A 20,138-nucleotide genomic window follows, 5' to 3' on the forward strand; every position below is an offset into this window, starting at 1 on the left:
CCTCATGCCATACTATTTGTGTATGACTTCCTTTCTACTGCAGAACACAAATTAAGATTTTTAGAAGAATATTTCAGCTCTGTAGGTCCTCACAATACAAGTGAAGGGATGCCAAAATTTTGATGCACAAAAAAGCACATAAAGGCATCATAAAAGTAACCCATACGACTTCAGTATTTTCAGAAGTGAAATTATAGGTGTGGGTGAGAAACAGATCAATATTTAAGTCTTTTTTTTGCTTGAAATTCTTCTCCCTGGCCAGCAGTGGGCATATGCATGAAGAATGTGAATCACCAAAAACACAAGAAAAATGTGGAAGTGATCTGTTTCTCACCAACGCATATCGCTTCAGAAGATAATGATTTATCCACTGGAATCATATGGATTACCTTTATGTGCTTTTTGGATTGTCAAAATGTTGGCATCACTTCACTTGCATTGTACTGACCTACAGAGCTGAAATATTCTTCTAAAAATCATAATTTGTGTTCTGCAGAAGAAAGGAAGTCATACACAAATAGGGTGGCATGAGGGTGAGTAAATTATGAGAGAATTAAAATTTTTGGGTGAACTATTCCTTTAAGTACTCACTGTTCAAAAGTATAGTACAAGGCATGAACCATACACATGTTATTAGCATGATAAAATTGCTTACCAACCTTTTCTGTGTAAAGTATAACCAATTTTACAACTTTCGTTGTCATGACAACATAATGCGTAAACCCTAAATATACTGTGAAAACTACAATTTAAATGACTTTACAGCTCAAATAATACACAAGTTTTAACAGAAGAATTTATGTAAAAATCATAATAAAATCATTAGCTTCAAATTTCTCCCTTTAAACCCTCCAATAGTAATAACAATAGCAATTACTAATGGAAGTACATGCAATTACAAAATAATTACACAGCAAATACATAGTTTATTAATATTAATCAGTAATTATTACCTATGTAAATACACAGTAAAATAAAATGTGATTGGAAATTGTATAATTCATGCCATTTAAAAAATAAAATTAAATAAAATTATGAAATGATTTCTAACTAGCATTGACCACGAAAACGTCTACTATTAAAAAAACAGCATAATTTCTACCCTTCAGGTACTGCTAAAGTGACATTAAATAGATTTGTGATTTAATATATAAGAATAATGTTATATCAGGTTTTGTTCTTAGACTGGAACAGACTGAACTCTACTGTAGTTACAACAGGGGACACATATATCTAATACAGGAACTCCATATTCTAGATTGGCTCATTAAGGTAAGTGCTTCTTGGCTTTTCATTCCTGCTAAAAATAAGCACAGAACCCCACCTCCTCTTTATTTCAGTCATAAATGAGAAACATAACAGGGTAAGGTCACAGACCAGAAGAAATCAGCTCATTTAGAGGACAGTGATTAATAAATCCCTGCTGGTAGGCCAACACACACATTCCTATCTAAAGTATGTTTATGCATTCACAGATGCACGCATATAATATTATAGGTGGGCTTTTATTATGTATAATATTTTTATTTTATATCTAAATAGCCATAGTTCTATATACAAATAAAATAAAATGACTCAAATGCAGTGGAGGGTAAAACAATTCTCAAGTAGGCTATATACCCTGAATCTGTTGCATTATAGGGTGTCTATGTGTCTCAAACCCTATCTTCAGAGCTACACACAGGATCTCAAATAAGAGATTCAGAATACCAGAAAGTACTAATGAATATGAAGTCATTGAATGTTTTTACAATAAATTGGTTGTTCTATGAGTTATGCAGTCCAGGAATTTACAATGAATACTGTAGGTGGCAACAGCTCCTTTGAAATGTGTTCATGTATAATGGCGGTAATTTAATGTTTAGTCAACACCATTAAATTAAATATATCTTACTGCTACAGGAAAAGTTTGCATACTGAAATAAATAAGTAGGCCTTAACTTTTGAGTTCAAAAGATTGATGGGAAATAGAGTGGCTTAGGTTAAATCACGACAATATATTCTATCTAGGGAAGTGATAGACTCTATGATGAGCTATAGAGTAGGCGCTACGTCATAAATCAAGCGCATCTCTTGAATGGGGGTTTCTTTTACGTCACACCGCGGTGTTTCCGCCAGGTTTGTCCGCATTCTACAATAGGCTACAGCAATCTCTCTCTCTCTCTCTCTCTCTCTCTCTCTCTCTCTCTCTCTCTCTCTCGCTCTCTCTCTCTCTCGCTCTCATTTCTTGTACTGCAGAGACAGAACTGCAGCGGTAAAACACTTACCTTCGGCTCTTGCTGTAGTTGTTGGATGTCTTTAGGATACAATAAATCTTTATTCATTAGAAGCGCCTGACATCTCGTTTACAGCAATGGATACCCAACATCAGATTCCCATCTCCTTATCTCCCTAAAGGGTGAGTGAAATCTTTTCAGACTTTCGGCAATCAATTTATTCCTTCGAAAAAGAACGAAATAATAATAAAAATAAAAAAAACGCTCGCGTGGTTCTATTAAAGATTGTCAGTGGATTAAAGCGAATGATGAGCGTGAAGTCAGAATTTGTTCAAGAAACAAAAGTTATTTATTCAGACTTGCAGTGTCCAAAATCCTAAACTATAAAGTGCGTATGTTCTAACTGAAAGATTCGGTTCTTTTCGGCTAATTGTTTTATTTAATTGTTGGAGGGAATGTGAAGTAAGGGATCCAGCGCTCCTCTAAAAGTCAGTTTTGGTGTGTGTGTGTGGGGGGCATAGATACGCATACTGATCTATGGCTTCTAATGTTTCAATACAGAGTCATTATTGTGTGTAGCCTAATAATCAGTTATCTATAGAATAGTGCTAATGAACTTAGTAATAGGTGTACAGAAGAATACTAATAAATTGTTAGTTTATAAAATAGCTAACATTATTAGCTTACATGTCTAGCTTGACATGTGGACAGTTTAATGTGAAGTGTTAGCTTTTTTCTAACATTTGTAAAGGGATAGTCTAGTTCACCCAAAAATGAAAATTATGTCATAATTTACTAACCCACATGTTGTTCCAAACCAGGCACTAAAAGCCAAATTTTCATTTTGGTTAGTGGGCAGAAACGTTAATTATTTGATCCGCTTCAGCCTCCTTTCCAATTGTAAACCACTTAGAACTAAATAAAATGACGATTAATAACATTCTTTTTAAAATGACTGTACTATGTGCTCAGGGTTGCAGCTGCAGTGTTGCCAGATCTCACTAGAGAATATGCACATATCAATTAAACAAATGTAATAAACCAACCTTACACAATTTTTGTTCATCCATTCATTCTTTCGTTGCAGTGTTGGGATTTTGAGGAGAGTGTGTATGATTTCACGAGGACATACAGCAATCACTATATCAGTGTGTTACTGAATGATAACTGCAGTCATAAAGTCATAAAGACAAAGAAAGCGCAAACAAAACTAGCTCGCTGTTTCTCTCAGATGCAGTTGAGATTGAATCTAAGCACAAAGCAATATTTTGATCAAAATGGTCGCGTTGTGTTAGTTCAGCTTCAGATGTGTGTGCTTGTACTTATCATCACCCTGCATTATCAAATCAGACAGGCACACTGAGGAAGAGCTGTGATGTTCTCATTCTTGTTATTGCTTTTTCAAGTTTTCCAATTGGATGGTTATTTCCTTTTGTTTGGTGGGTGATTGACTGGTGAAAGGTGGTGCTTTGTGTTTTAAACATCAAATGCGATGTGGTTTTGACCACCTCTGTATGTGTTTTTGTGATCCAACCACAAAATATTTTGCACACCGTTTACAACTATATTTAGTGCTGACCATTTACAATCGAATCAACCAAAAAGCGTCTTATTACCAGCTGTAAACAGGGTCTAAAATGATTGCAGCCAGAGCCAGGGAATGCTATAGAACAACTTCCAGCTTAAGTCCCACCCACATTAGTTTCCTCAGTAAGACCCAGAGGAAAAAGGTGGATTGAAGTGGTCCACCTCTGCTAAATAGTTTCTGGTGCAACTTCAAGGTAAAAGCGCTTCACATGTGCTATAAGTTAATGTCTTATTCACTATGCACTGTATGTACAATTGGTTTGATTCTGTATTTTTGGAGAAAATGCGATTGCTAACGTGGACATGCCATCCATGAATGAATGAACGTTATATTTATATAGCGCTTTTCTGACACTACACTCAAAGCGCTTTACACAGTGAACAGGGGACTCTCCTGAACAATCACCAGTGTGCAGCATCCACCTGGATGATGTGACGGAAGCCATAGTGCGCCAGTAAGCTCACCACACACCAGCTATTGGTGGAGAGGAGAGAGTGGTACAGCCAATTAATGGATGGGGATTATTAGGAAGCCATGTTTGATTAGGGCCAATAGCAGGAATTTGGCGAGGACAACAGGGTTACACCCCTACTCATTTCCAGAAGTGTCTTGGGATTTTTAATGATCACAGAGAGTCAGGACCTCAGTTTAACATTTCATCGGAAGAATGGTGTCTTTTTACAGTATAGTGTCCCCATCACTATACTGGGGCATTAGGACCTACACAGTCCAAATGGGTGAGTACCCCCTGCTGGACTCCCTAATACCTCTTTCTGCAGCAACTTTAGCTTTCCCAGGAGGCCTCCCATCCAGGTACTGGCCAGGCTCAAACCTGCTTAGCTTCAGTAGGCAAGCATAATATAGGCCTACAGTAGCCTATATGAAACAACTATGGAGGACTAAACATGCAAAAATAATAAATAAATACATAAATAAATAAATGTAATAATAAGAAAATAAATAAAGGATAAATGTCTTGATAAAACAAATATAATTCGTTTTTAATGAAAGTTATTCCTGAATTTATTTTTGTATGACTTTTTTTTTCTTTATTTATTATTTTCTCTTTTTATTTATTATTTTCTCTTTTTATTTTTATTCTTTAAAAAAAATGTATTCTTTCATTTGTTTTTTTTTTTTTTTTTGTTTATTGTTTTTTTTATTTATTTATGCATTCATTTATTTTTATATTTATTTATTCCCACATGTATTTATTTCTATATTTAAATATTCCCACATGTATTTATTTCTATATTTAAATATTCCCACATGTATTTATTTTTGTATTTATTCTTACATTTCCGTCTCTTGTGTGATAATGATGTGGGTGGGTCCTGCTCACCATTGGCTTATTATAGATTGAAGTGTGTGCTCGATTACTCTTGACTTGTTTTGTTGTGACGTTAGGTCATAGCCATATCGCGTGTAAACTATAGCTATTTGTGGGGCTATAAACATAAGAGCTTCAGTCAAGCCAAGATTTATTGGTATACTACAATCACAAAATAAATGGGGAGCTGTTTCTTCAACAAATCCACAAAATGAGCAAGTTTCATAAATTATATGATTTAACCTTGTCCTTTTCTTTTTTCTGTGTATATAACTTCATATTTTGATGTCTGCAAATCTATAATATAGTTGTCTGTTGTTATGATTGTTCATTGTAAAAGATACAACCATGCTTCATTTCCCTGATCGTTTATGCATGTATATAAATCTATAGCTGACGCTTCACATAGGCCTATATCTAGAGAATTATCAAATAACTGTTTCATTTAGAGTAGAGGTGCTTATTGATGGTTTAGGAGAGCTGTATGCCGGTATGAATGTAGAAGCACATACTGGATTGTTAAACTCTCTGCAAAACATTTCCTGCATATTCTAAATCTGTGCGAGTAAGGGTGTGCTGAGGTGGGACGTCCATTATGGGCTCAAGTTTAGCCATTCAAATTCAAATATAAATGGTTCAAATTCAGTTTCTGGTGGCACATATTTCAGCCCATAGGTCCATCTGCTTCTGATAATACTATTTGAGCTCTCATCCAATGATGCACTGGAGCTCCGCAAGGACCGCCTCCCTCATTGTCACGAACCCCGCTCCTCTGCTTCTCCCCGCATCGTCTAGCACACACACGCACACTCCCTCGACCTCACTCCCTCGCTCCGCCCCCTCGAGCTTTTCACGCTCTTTTTGCTCGCTCGAGCCCTCACGCCCACTTTGCTCCTACTCGCTCACATGCTCGTAGGCAATCTCCCTTCCTCGAGTTTCTCACGCGTTTCCAATCCCCCAGAACATTATGACCACCTGCACTCGCGTCATCTGCACTCCTGCACATTAGTTTCACCTGCACTCGTCTCATCACCTGTCATGGTGTACACCTGCACTCGCCCCTATATATATCACTACCCTTTCATCTCACGGTTGTTGGTTATTGTATTTAGTTTCCCGTGTCTTTGCCCCTCGCTAGTCTCGTCTAGTTTTGACCTCCTCTTGTCTTCCTCTTGGCTTGCCAGCTCCCCTTGTTCCCCTGTCTTTTGCTCCCACTTGTTATTCTTATTCTGATTACCCCGGCTTTGACCCCCTACGCTCTCGTTGACCACTCTCTCCTGGATTTGCCCCTTTACCCTATCTTGATTCCCCGGCTTCGATTTAACGCTCACCCTGACCATTCTTCACTGGATTTGCCCTGTTTCTGTACTTTTGCCTGCTTTGTTGGAATAAAGCAGTTTTTCCCCGACATTGTGACTGTCTCAACTTGTGTTCGCTACACTCATTTACATGTTGCACACAGAAAAGTAAAAATAAATACATGTATAAATAAATAAATATATATGGGAATATATAAATATGGAAATAAATATATGTGAGAATAAATAAATATAAAAAATAAATGAACAGATAAATAAAAAAATATGCAAAATAAATGAATAAATAATTAAAAGCTAAAAAGAATAAAAATAAATTTAAAAATAAATATTGAAAATAATAAAGGAATAAAGTCATACAATAATAAATTCAGGAATAAATTTAATTAAAAACTAATTATATTTGTTTTATCAAGACATTTATTCCTTTATTTATTTTTGGATTATTACATTTATTCATTTATTATTTATGCACGTTTAGTCCTCCATACACAACGTATTTTCAATTAATGTATTCTTATAAATATATATTATATATTAAATATGTCCCCACAAATAGTTAAAATATTTTAAATGTACATCTGACCATAAAAAATAAATTAATAGCTTAAATCTCTATTTCCTGCATACAAGCTCACACATCTTGTTCCATTTTTTTAAGTTATTTAAAATATTTAATAATTGTTTAATTATTTTATTTTAATATTTTTTTCAATTACAGATCTGCTTCTCAGTTACAACCCAGCAATATCAAATCTGTATTAACGCATCACCAGTGAAGATTTCAAAATGACACGGAAAAATTAATTATGCATTTATATGTAGTAGTAATTATGTATATACATTATAGTTGCCAAAAAAGATCTTCAGCTGTCATGAAATGCTACATCCTTAGTTATTAACTGGTTACCAGAATGTAAAAATAAAGTTTTCACTCATTCGTTCCTGTGTTCGGTTAGGTTCTGCATTTATTCTTCCTTGAACCGTTTTTATTCTCTGTTCCAAACCCTGATTGCTTTCTTTTATCCAACTTTATGTCTTCTGTAGAACACAACAGGAGATGTTTGGTAGAAATACAGCCTCAGTCTCCATCCACTTTCGTTGTATGGAAAAAAGATGCAATTAACGTAAATGGTGACAGAGGCTAACATTCTGCCAAACATATCCTGTTGTGTTACACAGAGGAAAGAAAGTGATATGGGTTTGGAAAATCATGAACATAAGGAAATTATGACAGATAACAGAATTTTCATGTTTGAGTGCACTATCCCTTTAAATATATCAGGACATACTGTAGATAAACATATTACTGAATACGAAAGATTTTCTTAAAAATTGTTACAGAATGCAGCTAGCACCAACTAACTCTACTGTCCAGAGAAATTTCGAAACTTTAAATCTAAATTCCCCTGAAATTATAATAGATGGTTATTCTAAGACTAATATTCTCATTCTCAGTAATTTTATCAAATAAATGAATAAAAATAGCCAGTTGTGGTCAATGTTTTCTATACAAGAAGAAACCTTTAAAGGTATTCTTTTCAGTCTCTCCCTAAACTCATTCAACTCTTCAGAGGCATCCGAACCTCAAGGTTGCATCCAGCATTGGACATAATTATATATCCAATGTATTATATATCCCACAATTCCAGCATTATAAAATACAGCATTTACCAGTCTTTTATAATTGCTTTCACTAATGATAATGCATCAGTTTGCCTTATTAGGCTGTGTTTTAAGCAATGATCAATTCAAACATATTTGCTAAAATATGAGGTTTGTTGAGATTTGTGTGTTAAGGATTGAGGTCTATTATGTGTTTACATCAAACAATTGTACATACTGCCTTGCAAGTCATACCTCTCTCTTCAGAGGCAAATATTGCAGATAACTTCTTATAAAAAATAATTGAAATGATGACAAAATGAAAATGCTCATGTTGTGAATTGATAGTTGGCTGAACAAGAAATTATTAGTGAGCATTTACAATATTTAGTGAATAAACTAATTCATATTACATATTACACATGTCCAATGTTAAGAGGAGAATGTTGTGTAGTCATTCCCTGTAGTGAAGTGTTCATGCATGTGGGAAGGTTCTGCTGGCCCATCGCTCTGCCCATTAAGACAAGGCTTTATTGAATTACCTGCAGAGTGATGTAGCCAACTGTGTCCTGATTGAAAGTGACAAGCCTCATATAATCTGATCTGATGTCTCTTTAGTGTGTGTGGCAGTGCATGCTAATAGCCCAAATATGATACCCTGATGTAAAGGGTCAGATTTGTCAAAGTAGCTGTTGAATTTAGGTAATTATGACATAATTAACATAGACGTGGAAAAATACAGTTAATATAGTTGTGAGTTGTGTAGTAAATAAAGTTGTGCTTGTAATGCTTTTGTAATCCATGGCAAGATTGCTATAAAAAAAGTATTCTTAAAATACAATGATATTAGTGTATGTTCCTCTGTCACACAGATGCAAGCTTTTTTGAGTAATATACAATATTTTTTTTTTATAGAACGACATTACTATGACACTTAGAAAAAATTTTTCTTTGTGAAAAATGAAATTCATCAGAACACGTTACATGCCAGTAAATTTGTCCAGACAGCTAATTTCGCCCTCCCCCATATTTTTTTTCCCCTTTTCTGCCTCATACTCCATAATATCATGAATACTTACAGCAGTCTCTTAGCGCTATACGCTTCAGCCTCTTCAAGGTCATTAGTTATTTGTTTTAATTTGATTATATCCTCTCTAAACCACTAGGAGATTGAACGTGGTTTATTTACACTGCCTGAAAACAAAGAAAAGGACATTTACTCTTTCCACTTTTCACCATTTCAGATAGATTTAGATTTAGCATTGTTGTAGATCTGTCTGTCAAACTCAAACCTGATAAAAAAAATTAAGCCATGCCATTGATGTAACATTTGACAACACCCATCAGTTGCTCAGCCAATTATGTATTTTCAGAATGTCCTTGAATTCCACTCTAGTCAGTTTGGTGAAGAACTAATTCCTACATGTATCAGACTATATAAATTAAATAAATACCACAAAATGACCTGTTCACAGACTTTTAAAAATGTTTTTTATTTGTTTTGTTTTATTCTATTTTATTTGGCCAGCTCACCATATCTTCAGATATATCAACATCCAATTCGACAGCTTGCCCCTTAAAATAATTTTTAATTAGCCAGCTTGTAAAAGATGCTATAATGTTCTTATCTTACCTGCTGGCTCTCAATGCACCAGAGAAATCAGAAGGAACAGAAAAGCTATATATCATTTAGAAATGATATAGGCATGAGTGCTTTTGTTACTTTTGTTTTTCATCTTTTTTTGTCACTCTTTCCTGATCATTTTCACCAGGGAAGAACTACTGAATATTCAGCAGAGCATACCTGATATATATTTTCCAGTGTTTGATTAATCAGACATTTTGGTAGACAACATAGTTGGAGGCGCAGCAGTGCTGTACAATCAATCCAGGAGACACAAGCGAGAGAAACACACCAGTGCGCTTGTGAAGCTTCGTCAATACGGCTTTAGGATTCTGCTGCTGATATTCATCTGCCAACAAAATGGACAAACTGCTTCTGCTCACTCAAACAAACTCTGCTACTCTGTGTTTCATGGAAACCTGGCTGAATGAAGCCATCCCGGACAGTGCGTTTCATCTGACGGGCTTCCAGCTATTCAGAGCGGATCGTGCTGCGAAATCATCAGGGAAAACAAGAGGTGGCGGGACAAGCATTTACATCAATTAAAGTTGGTAACAGCATTGAAGAAGATGTGCTGTCCTAATTTAGAAGTGCTCTTCGTCAACTGTAAGCCTTTCTACTAGCCGCTGGAGTTTTCCTCATTCATTCTAGTGAGTGTTTACATCCCGCCACAAGCATGCGTGAATGTAGTGCTGAAACAGCTGGCTGATCACATCACAGACACAGAGCAACAACACCCAGACTCACTAATTATTATTCTTGGGGATTTTAGCAAAGTAAACCTCATACGTGAACTGCCCAAATACAAACAGCACATCACCACCAGAGACAGACATATACTGGACCACTGCTACACCACTTTAAAGGATGCATATCGCTCTGTCCCACATGCAGATTTAGGATTCTCTGATCACTCTCTGGTTCATCTTCTCTCGACCTGCAAGCAGAAACTAAAATCAGCTAAGCCTGTAATAAGGACTGTAAAGAGATGCCCAATAAAGCAGAGCTGGAACTACAAGCCTGCTTTGAATGCACTAATTTGAGTGTTTTTGAAGCTGCAGCCACAGACCTGGATCAGCTCACAGATACTGTGACATTATATATGAGTTTCTGTGAGGATATGTGCATCCTACAAGGACTTTTTTGTCATTCAATAATGATAAACCATGGGTTTCAGAAAAACTCCGTCAGCCTTGTCATGCCAAAGAGGATGCGTACAGAAGTGGGGATAAAATATTGTACAACCAGGCAAGAAACGCACGCACTAAAGAAAAAAAAACAGAATTTTTTTTTCAGCTAACGATCCTGTGTGGAGAGGCCTGAAGGACATCATCAAATACAAGACACCACCTCCTTGCTCAGTAGAGAATCAACAAATGGCTGATGACTTGAATGTATTTTACTGCAGGTTTGAAAATTTCAGTCTTACACCCCTTCCCCACTCTGATCTTCACTTCACACACCCACTTACACCTCCTGCAACCCCCACTCTTCCCACTCCTGCAAATCAACTTGCACTTATGGTTTATGAGGAGGATGTTTGCTGGGTCTTCAAGAAACAGAAGACTAGGAAAGCTTCAGGCCCCAATGGTGTTTCACCTGCCCGTCTGAGAGTCTGCGCTGACACACTGGCCCCATCTTCACACAGATCTTCAACAGATCACTGGAGCAGTGTGAAATTCCCTGCTGCTTTAAATGCTCCACCATCATTCCTGTCCCCAAAAACCCCAAAATAGCAGGACTTAATGACTACAAACCTGTCGCTCCCACGTCTGTGGACATGAAGTAATTTGAGAGACTGGTTTTGGACATCACTGGACCCCTGCTTGACCCCCTTTAGTTTGCTTACCGAGCAAACCGGTCTGTGGATGATGCTGTCAACATGGGACTGCATTACATCCTGCAACACCTTGACAGACCTGGGACTTACGCAAGGATCCTAATAGTGGACTTCAGTTCAGCCTTCAATACCATCATACCTGATCTTCTCTTAAACAAACTGATCTAGCTCTCCGTGCCCAACCCAATCTGTTGATGGATCATCAGCTTTCTGACAGATAGGTAGCAGCTAGAGAGACTGGGGAAACTTACATCCGGGACCCTCACTATTAAACCTAGTGCTCCTCAGGGATGCGTTCTTTCTCCACTGATCTTGTCCCTGTACACGAATGACTGCGCTGCAAAGGCTCTGTCAAGCTCCTGAAGTTTGCAGATGACACCACAGTGATTGTGCTCATCCACGATGGTGATGAGTCTGCATACAGATGGGAGGTTGAACAGCTGGCTGTCTGGTGCAGTCACAACAACCTTGAGCTGAACATGCTCAAAACAGTGGAGATGATAGTGGAGTTCGGGAGAAGTGAAAATATCTAAACATCCTAAGCACGAGAGGCCATAGTCATAATTTTCAGACAAATTTAAAGGGATAGTTTACCCAAAAATGAATATTCTCTCATCATTTACTCACCCTCATGCCATACCAAATGTGTATGACTTTCTTCCTTCTTCAAATCTCTAATACTAATGCTGGGTTCACACATCCTCCATGAGCAGGTTGTGAGCGAGATGTGAGCGGCGTGTTTTCATTTCGGCACCCGTATTAACAGATTACACCGTTTACACTGCAAGTGTGAGTCGCTAGGTGACACATCCCAGTGAGGCAGTGAGCAGATAGTTTAAGCATTGAGCCTATTTTTGCCTTGCCGCTTATGCTGAGCTCACAATGTGTGCGGTACAAGACTAAAATAATCAGGAGATTGTTCAAAATACACAAAAGCAAATACAAATTATTAAAACGGAACCTATAGTACACTTTAATGTGTATATCTGCATGCAAGTAAACTCAATAAAATAGCTTAAAGGAAAGAATTAATGAACTGCAGGACCTTTTGCATTCTGTGTATATAGGTGTACACAACAATAACCAATTACAACCAAGTGTGCTAATAAAGATGAGGTTCACGTGACTACCCACCGTTGTCATTGAAGATGCAATAACCTCAGCTTATTATGACCTTATTAAAGAAAAAATGTGGCGTATGACCCCATAGATAACTTTATTTTCTGCGCAGAGGCGCTGCTGTTTCTCGCGGAAGAGGCGCGGCCAATGTGAATGTCCAACACGACCACCCCGCTCACTTGCCGCTCTTGCTTTGCTCACGGAGTATGTGTGAACTCGACGTAAGATTTTTAAAAGAATATTTCAGCTCTGTTGGTCACAATGCAAGTGAATGGTGGCCAGAACTTTAAGGTCCAAAAGGCAGTATAAAAGTAATCAATAAGACTCCAGTTAAGCCCATGTCTTCTGAAGCAATACGACAGGTGTGGATGAGAAACAGATCAATATTTAAGAACGTTTTGAACTGTAAATGTACACTTTCACTTTCACTTCCTCATTCAGCCACCTACCGGTTGGGGTTGGTCAAAGGTGGGGATTGTTAGTAAAAAGGACTTCAATATTGAACTGTTTCTCACCCACACCTATCATATTGCTTCAGAATATATTAATTTAGATTATTGAGTCTTACTGATAACTTTTATGCCTCCTTTATGTCATTTTTGGGCCTTCAAAGTTTTGGTCACCATTCACTTGCATTGTGTGGACCTACAGAGCTGAGATACTATTCTAAAAATCTTCATTTTTGTTCTGTAGAAGACAGAAAGTCATAAACACCTAGCATGGCATGAGGGTTGGTAAATTATGAAAGAATTATCATTTTTGAGTGAACTATCTCTTTAAGTACCTTTATTGAGGTTTATGATAAACACAAGAAATAACTAATTGCCAATGTGGTAAGAAAAATTCTTAATACATTTTGTTTTAGACTTCTTTAAAAACAAAACTTCTATATGTGTAATTTTGATTCTAAAGTATATGTATCTTGTTAGGATTTTAAGGATGCTATTTTATTATATGGATACAATCCTGTAAGCTGCAGTCCTGTCTGATCTAGCGAGATTCACTTTCACCCCTCTGCCCCTGGCAGCATGCAGGCATTGGGGGAAGTGCTGTCTCTTCACCAGGGGTCCAATCATACAGCTCACTGGGGCTGCCAAACACATGACAGACCTCTCAGACAGACACATGGTCCACATGCATATAATGGATTACTACCCAGCTTGAGCACTCAGCTTCCCAACGGCATGTAAACACAATGAAAGTGAAACAAGCTCTGTCTTTTGATCCATTAGCTGTTGTAAAGGCTAGCACAGACTCATTCTTAGGGTCAACGTATGGTAGGGACTGAGGTGGAAAGTAACAAATTACAACTACTCTCGTTACAGTACTTGAGAACATTTTTCACTTTTGTAAGTATAAATAAATAATAGTACTTTTACTTGAGTAAAAATTAAGCATTCAATTTCACTATAGTTATTTTTCACCACAATTACAAAGTACAACAAAATACATAATATTTCTGAATTATTGGGAAGAAGAAAGTTAGAAGTGCTAAATCTAATCATAATCTATAAGTGGCTGTGTTTGGCATGGTAGATGCCTGCAGGGCACAGCATCATGAGCACAGCAGCTCAAACTGCCGTTGGTGTTCTCTCTTCTCTAGCTTCTCCAAGACTTTCTTCCCTGGCACTACAAGAACTGTAATACTGTGATTTTCTGCATACTTCATTTTATTCTGGAAAGGAGCCGTTTATTCAGGTACAAGGGAACCGTGTGAACACGTTTAACCACTTGTTTTTAGGCAATGTTTTACTGTGTCAAACATTAACACAATGTAGTTTGGCATACATGTGGGGATATCTTGTTTACTTGCTACTATATATCTAAAACTTTTACTATAAATACTTTTTAAAAACCTTAGGGAGATAATTAACGTCGGAAATGAACGGGGACTCGGGGGAAAAAATGTCACTGAAATTCAAAATATGGAGGCAAAAAATGCCCACGCAACGAGTTCACATGTTTTATTAATAATATCTGATATTACAATTACATACACTGTGATGGTTTATGACTTCTGCGACTTGTCACTGAACATTATGTTTTCCCCGCCATCCGGTTTCTCGCACCATCGTGCGCACAGACGGGCTTCTCCGCTTTAATCAATCTGCATCAGTTTTGTATTGTACTCCCCGCATTAATAATAATATCTTAATATGTAAAATAACCATTAATTAATGTTGTTTAATTAATGCTTTATTATTACAACTTTAATACAATAATACATATATAGAGTATATCTCTCACAAAACACTGTTTGAAATGTTTATTTTTGCCTTATTTTATTCAGTTTGCATGTAGGAGTTGATAAATGTTTGCTTAATGATCTCATTCCATATCTGGATAATTGCTGCAATATCATAGAGGATAAATGTCCTCCTCTATGATATTGCATTATACTAGTTTTGTACATTATGTTAACTTAATAGCCAAAATACTTGGACATACGTAAATGAGAATAAACCTGAAATAGGAATGTGTTTCAGTCACAATGCACAGTATGTAGTTTAGAGACGATTTAGAGACATTTAGAATGTTACAAATGGCTATTTAAATAAATGTTGTACTCTTTTTCTTTTTTCTTTTTGATTTTCTCCCCTTTACTCCCCAATTTGAAATGCCCAATTTCCAAAGTCCTCGTGGTGGCGTAGTGACTCGTCTCAATTCTGGTGGTGGAGCACAAATCTCAGTTGCCTCCTTGTCTGAGACCGTCAATCCGTGCATCTTATCACACAGCTTGACGAGCGCATTAATGCGGAGACGTAGCATGTGTAGAGGCCCACGCTCTTCTCCATGGCATCCACGCACAACTCACCATGCACCCCACCGAGAGAGTGTACCCCATGTGACTCTACCCTCCCTAGCAACCAGGCCAATTTGGTTGGAGACTTAGGAGACCTGGCTGGAGTCACTACACCCATGCCCAGGGGTGGTAGTCAGCGTCAATACTCACTGAACTACCCAGGCCCCCATAAATGTTGTATTCTTAAAATGTTCTGTTTGTCCAAGTATCCTCTTGCAGCAATGCAGGTCTTTGGCATTTAGAAGCTGCTAGTTTAGAACCTGTGAGGAGTCTATTTCTCAAACTAGAGACTGTGATTTGCTTGTCTTTTTGTTGTGCACCAAAAATGTCTTTGTGTTCTAAAAATGGAAGCAAACTATACTATATAATTTTCCTAAAGTAACTTGTAATGTAATTTCTTTAGTAGTTTTTCGGTGAACAACATTTTTTATTTTTTTTTTAAATGTACAGTCATGTACATTTTTTTAAATGTACAATCAAATCAGATGATTTTAGCACGGTTCAAAAAAGTTGAGACGGGAAATTTAAGACTAATAACAATTTGACAAGTTGAAATAACGAGGCGATGTGAAACACAAGATGTTAAACAGGTGAGGCAATTGTGTCATAGTACTCTATACTGTATAAGGAGCCTCCAAAAACTAGTCCTTCAAGAGCAAGGATCATTCAAGACTTGTCTATTTGCCAACAGATGCTTCAGCTGATAATCTAGCATTTTGAGAACAATATTCCCCAACATCAAATTTGAAGTATTTTGGGCATTTCACCCTCTACAGTGCACATTAAAGATTCAAGTAATCTGATCAAATCTCACTGCATAAAGGGCAAGACGAAAACTATTTCTGAATGCGCGCACATTCAGAAGTGGTTTTCGTCTTGCCCTTTTTACCTATTACAATCTCTGATCCCTCAGACTTCACTACCTTACTAAAATTCTCACAAAAATGTAATTTATCTGTTTTGGATATCATGAACATGGGCTTGGGATAACTTTAGTAAACCTTTATTAGTCAACACCACTCACCACTGCATCCACAGATGCAAGTTAATATTTTACTATGCAAAGCAGAAGCCCTACATCAACACTGTCCAGAAGTGCTGCCGACTTCTCTGGGCTCTGTCTCATCTTAAATGGAATTAGAACAGTGTAACTGTGTGTTTTTGGTCTGAAGAATCCACATTTCAAAACGTATTCGAAAAACAAAGCCGTCATGTTATCTGGGCCACAGAGGAAAGGGCCATCCAAGCTGTTATTAATGTCAGGTCCAAAAGCCAGTGCCCGTATGAGTCAGGGGTGTGTCAGTGCCCATGACATGGGTAACTCGCACATCTGTGAGAACTCCATGAATGCAGTCAGATATGTAAACATTTTGGAGCAACATACAGTGTACTGCCATCCAGCACCATCTTTTCAAGAAACGTCCCTGCATTTTCCAACATGACAACTTCATTGTATTAAGAAACATCCGGCAACGAAGACCCTGTATAATTGTGCAGCTAAATATCTACTTTATGGATGAATGGGGGAAAATTCCAAAAATTCTAAACGTAACAAACCTGTGTCTTCAGTGCCCAAATGCTTAATAAGTGTTATTAGAAGAAATGGTGATGTTTCACAGTGGTAAATACTCGACTGTCCCAACTTTTTTGTTTTTGTTTCTGTTTTTTGGAGTGTATTGCAATCATCTGATTTGAAATTACAGTACATTAAAAAAAACACACAAAAAAAACAATGAGATTTGCAGGATGAAACAACAAATAATGTGTAGTTGTAAAGCTTTCAATATAGTAAAGGGTGATTATAATTTACAAATCACTCATTTTATTTTTTTATTGGCATTTTTCATACTCTCCCAACTTTTATGGAATTGCCGTCATAATATTTCTCATTACTTCTACTTGTACTCGTGAATTATTTCTTCAGTAGCAGTACGTTTCATTGAAATAAAAATCAGATCTCTTTCCACCACTTGGTAGGCATGCTGTTTACATGAGAAAGTAATACAGAAGAATTCAACTGGAAGACCTATACAATGTAATCGTTTGTCAATATTTGCATGGCATTGTAAAATTGTATGTAGTGAGAGACATATCTACAGACCTCCTATAAGTAGTGATAGGCTTATTAATCAGTTTATATTTGACCATTTTGAGATTATCAGCACTGGCTGATAAATGTGCTTGAGTGGCCAAAAACAGAAGTGGTTATCCCGCTTTGTGTCAGTTCCAAAATCTACCTTCATTCTTGTAAATGTATTGACATTTTCTGTTGCCATTTTTTAAAATTATGTGTAAATATTTGTCATTAAAAAACCCATATTGGTTGATCACTAATTATATACAGTATATAACTGCTGTAACTATTCACTTTTAATATTAGAGAATATTTTCTTTACGTACACCACAAAAAGTGTTACAACTTCAAATAAAATAAGACAGAAAACTGATAAAATAAAATAACGGGCCGAACTATATACTTCAATCAATATGTTTCTTTAGTTTTTGGATAATTTTATATATAACATTATAATATATTTTATTCCTGGAAGGTGCATAATTTCTGCTGAATTTAGTTTACCTAATCTAATCAAGGTCTTACTTAAAAATTACAGTGAGATGTTTAAGAGCAGGGCTGGAACTAAAGATCAGGGAGTCCCCTGTTTATAGACATATTGCCTAAGCTGTTCAGTCAGTGGGTTGATTTTAGCTGGCAATTAACAGTGGTCAGAGTTTATTAGCAATCAGTGGTTGTGGCCGAGTATATAGTCAGTTGTTGGGACCTAGTAGTCAGCCGCTGATAGATTGCATTGAGCATTCTCCTGCCAGTGCTTCAGTATTTAGTAGAGCTCTGCATATCCTAGTCAGTATGCTTTAAACCTCCAATGAAAAATTATTGGCCCAGAATAGTTTGACAGAAAAGGATGCAAGTTGTATTGAGTATTATCCTATTTTGCATTATAACTCATAATTATTCATTCATATTTTAATTATAATTGCATAAAGTTTGATTTTAGCCCTTCAAGAAGCTTAGAAGTACATTTAAGGTCAGGCTTTAGAATAGTTAGAATAGAAATGCACTGTCTCTTTATGACTTCCTTTAAATTAACATTCTTTATGTTTATGAAAATAGTTAAGCATGTGTAAAAAGGATTGGACTGCCATTCGCTTTGAAAAGTGATGCAACAAATCGTCCTGGTTACTTCCGTAACCTCCGTTCCCTGATGGAGGGAATGGGACGTTGTGTTGATGAATTGACACTAGTGGTCACTCTTGGGAGCCCGAGATACCTCTGATCTTTGATAAAAGGCCAATGGGAATTGGCGAGTGGTATTTTCATGCCTATACCAAACATACACAGTTTCTTGTTCAGAGGTTACGGAAGTAACCAGGATGTTCCCTATCTGTCACTCACTCAACGTTGTGTCGATTAAGTGACACTAGGAGTCCCCTACAAAAACGCCACAACTAGCTGAACTGTGTTACGTGAACTGGCGGTGCAAGTTGGGCAGACTACTGTGTGCCTCGTAGCCAGCGCACCAAGCCAACACTTAACCTTCCCCAACGCTGTTATGAGCATCGAACATCCCTAAGTCGACAAGTCGACTGCCCAAAAAATAGGAACAGGGTAGCCCAGTTGTGCCTTTTTCCCTCTTTGTTCTTTTTCTCCCCAAAAATAATGTACTTTTGTGTCCACGTCGGGGGTGAGGGGGGTCTCTCCCAATGGGAAGACACCGCAGAGACCACACCCCACCCAGAGAGGGGGGTGGGGGTATTTTGAGTGGAAATACCTCACATGGCTTTGCCAACTCTATTTTGTCAGAAGTATTTCATGTGGAGAATTCCCATGGTAGGACTAAATGCAGTTTACCAACAGGGAAATTATTTAGAAGAAGATATACGTTGCATGGGGTTTCCTACGGGAAACCAGCACATGCGGAGCACCTACCCCACAACAGGGCCAGTTAGCATGTGCACTGAGCTGGCAGTGAGTTTCTCCGCAAACTCGTCTGCCACAGGGATAGGTCATCCAGGAAACACATTTTGTAACTCTACTGACACTCAACAACGCACGTCTTCATCTCAGTGGAGGTGAAAGGCGCTATGCGCAAGCAATACACCCGGCCGACTGTCCCGGACTTACCGGTTTATTCCTGCCAAGACACGGGACGAAACCAGCTCAACCTGGAGAGTTTAGAACCTCGCAAAGGTGTTGGATGTTGCCCAGCCCACTGCTCTGCAAATGTCTGTTAGAGAGGTGCCATTGGTCAGTGCCCAGGAGGCCGCCAAACTCCTGGTAGAATGGGCTTGTAGCCCTGCGGGGGGCAGCACATGCTGGGCGTGATATGCCATCGCTATGGGGTCAATGACCCAGTGGGCAATCCTCTGCTTTGAGACAGCGCTTCCTTTCCGCTGTCGATCAAAGGAGACAAAGAGCTGCTCTGAGACTGGGAAAGCGAACATGTCCCAAATCGACTCCAAATCAGCTGGAACTTGAGGTGCAACCAGAGGAGGAGACGGTGGGCGAGTTGTGACACAATGGTAGCGTAAGTCATCTTGACGGTCGATATATGGCTGCTGCATACCCGTTGCATACAGAGCCCCAGCCCATTTTGGAGGCATCCGTCATAACCACAATGCACCTGGAGACCTACTCAAGAGGAACACCTGTCCGTAGAAATGTGAGGTCAGTCCAAGGC

At 37.7% G+C, this 20,138-nt stretch overlaps 1 protein-coding gene across 2 annotated transcripts in view; it reads left to right on the top strand.

Annotated features, from left to right (window-relative positions):
* Positions 1-2,273: 2,273 nt before the first annotated feature.
* Positions 2,274-20,138, top strand: part of LOC127642783 (synaptic vesicle glycoprotein 2C-like) — a 52,048-nt gene continuing 34,183 nt past the window's right edge. For both annotated transcript variants that reach the window (XM_052125271.1, XM_052125275.1), the window contains exon 1: positions 2,274-2,398. The gene's annotated coding sequence lies outside the window, so the exon portion shown is untranslated. The remainder of the gene's footprint in view (positions 2,399-20,138) is intronic.

The sequence above is a fragment of the Xyrauchen texanus genome, chromosome 4, assembly GCF_025860055.1.
Source record: "Xyrauchen texanus isolate HMW12.3.18 chromosome 4, RBS_HiC_50CHRs, whole genome shotgun sequence".
NCBI classification, from domain to species: domain Eukaryota; kingdom Metazoa; phylum Chordata; class Actinopteri; order Cypriniformes; family Catostomidae; genus Xyrauchen; species Xyrauchen texanus.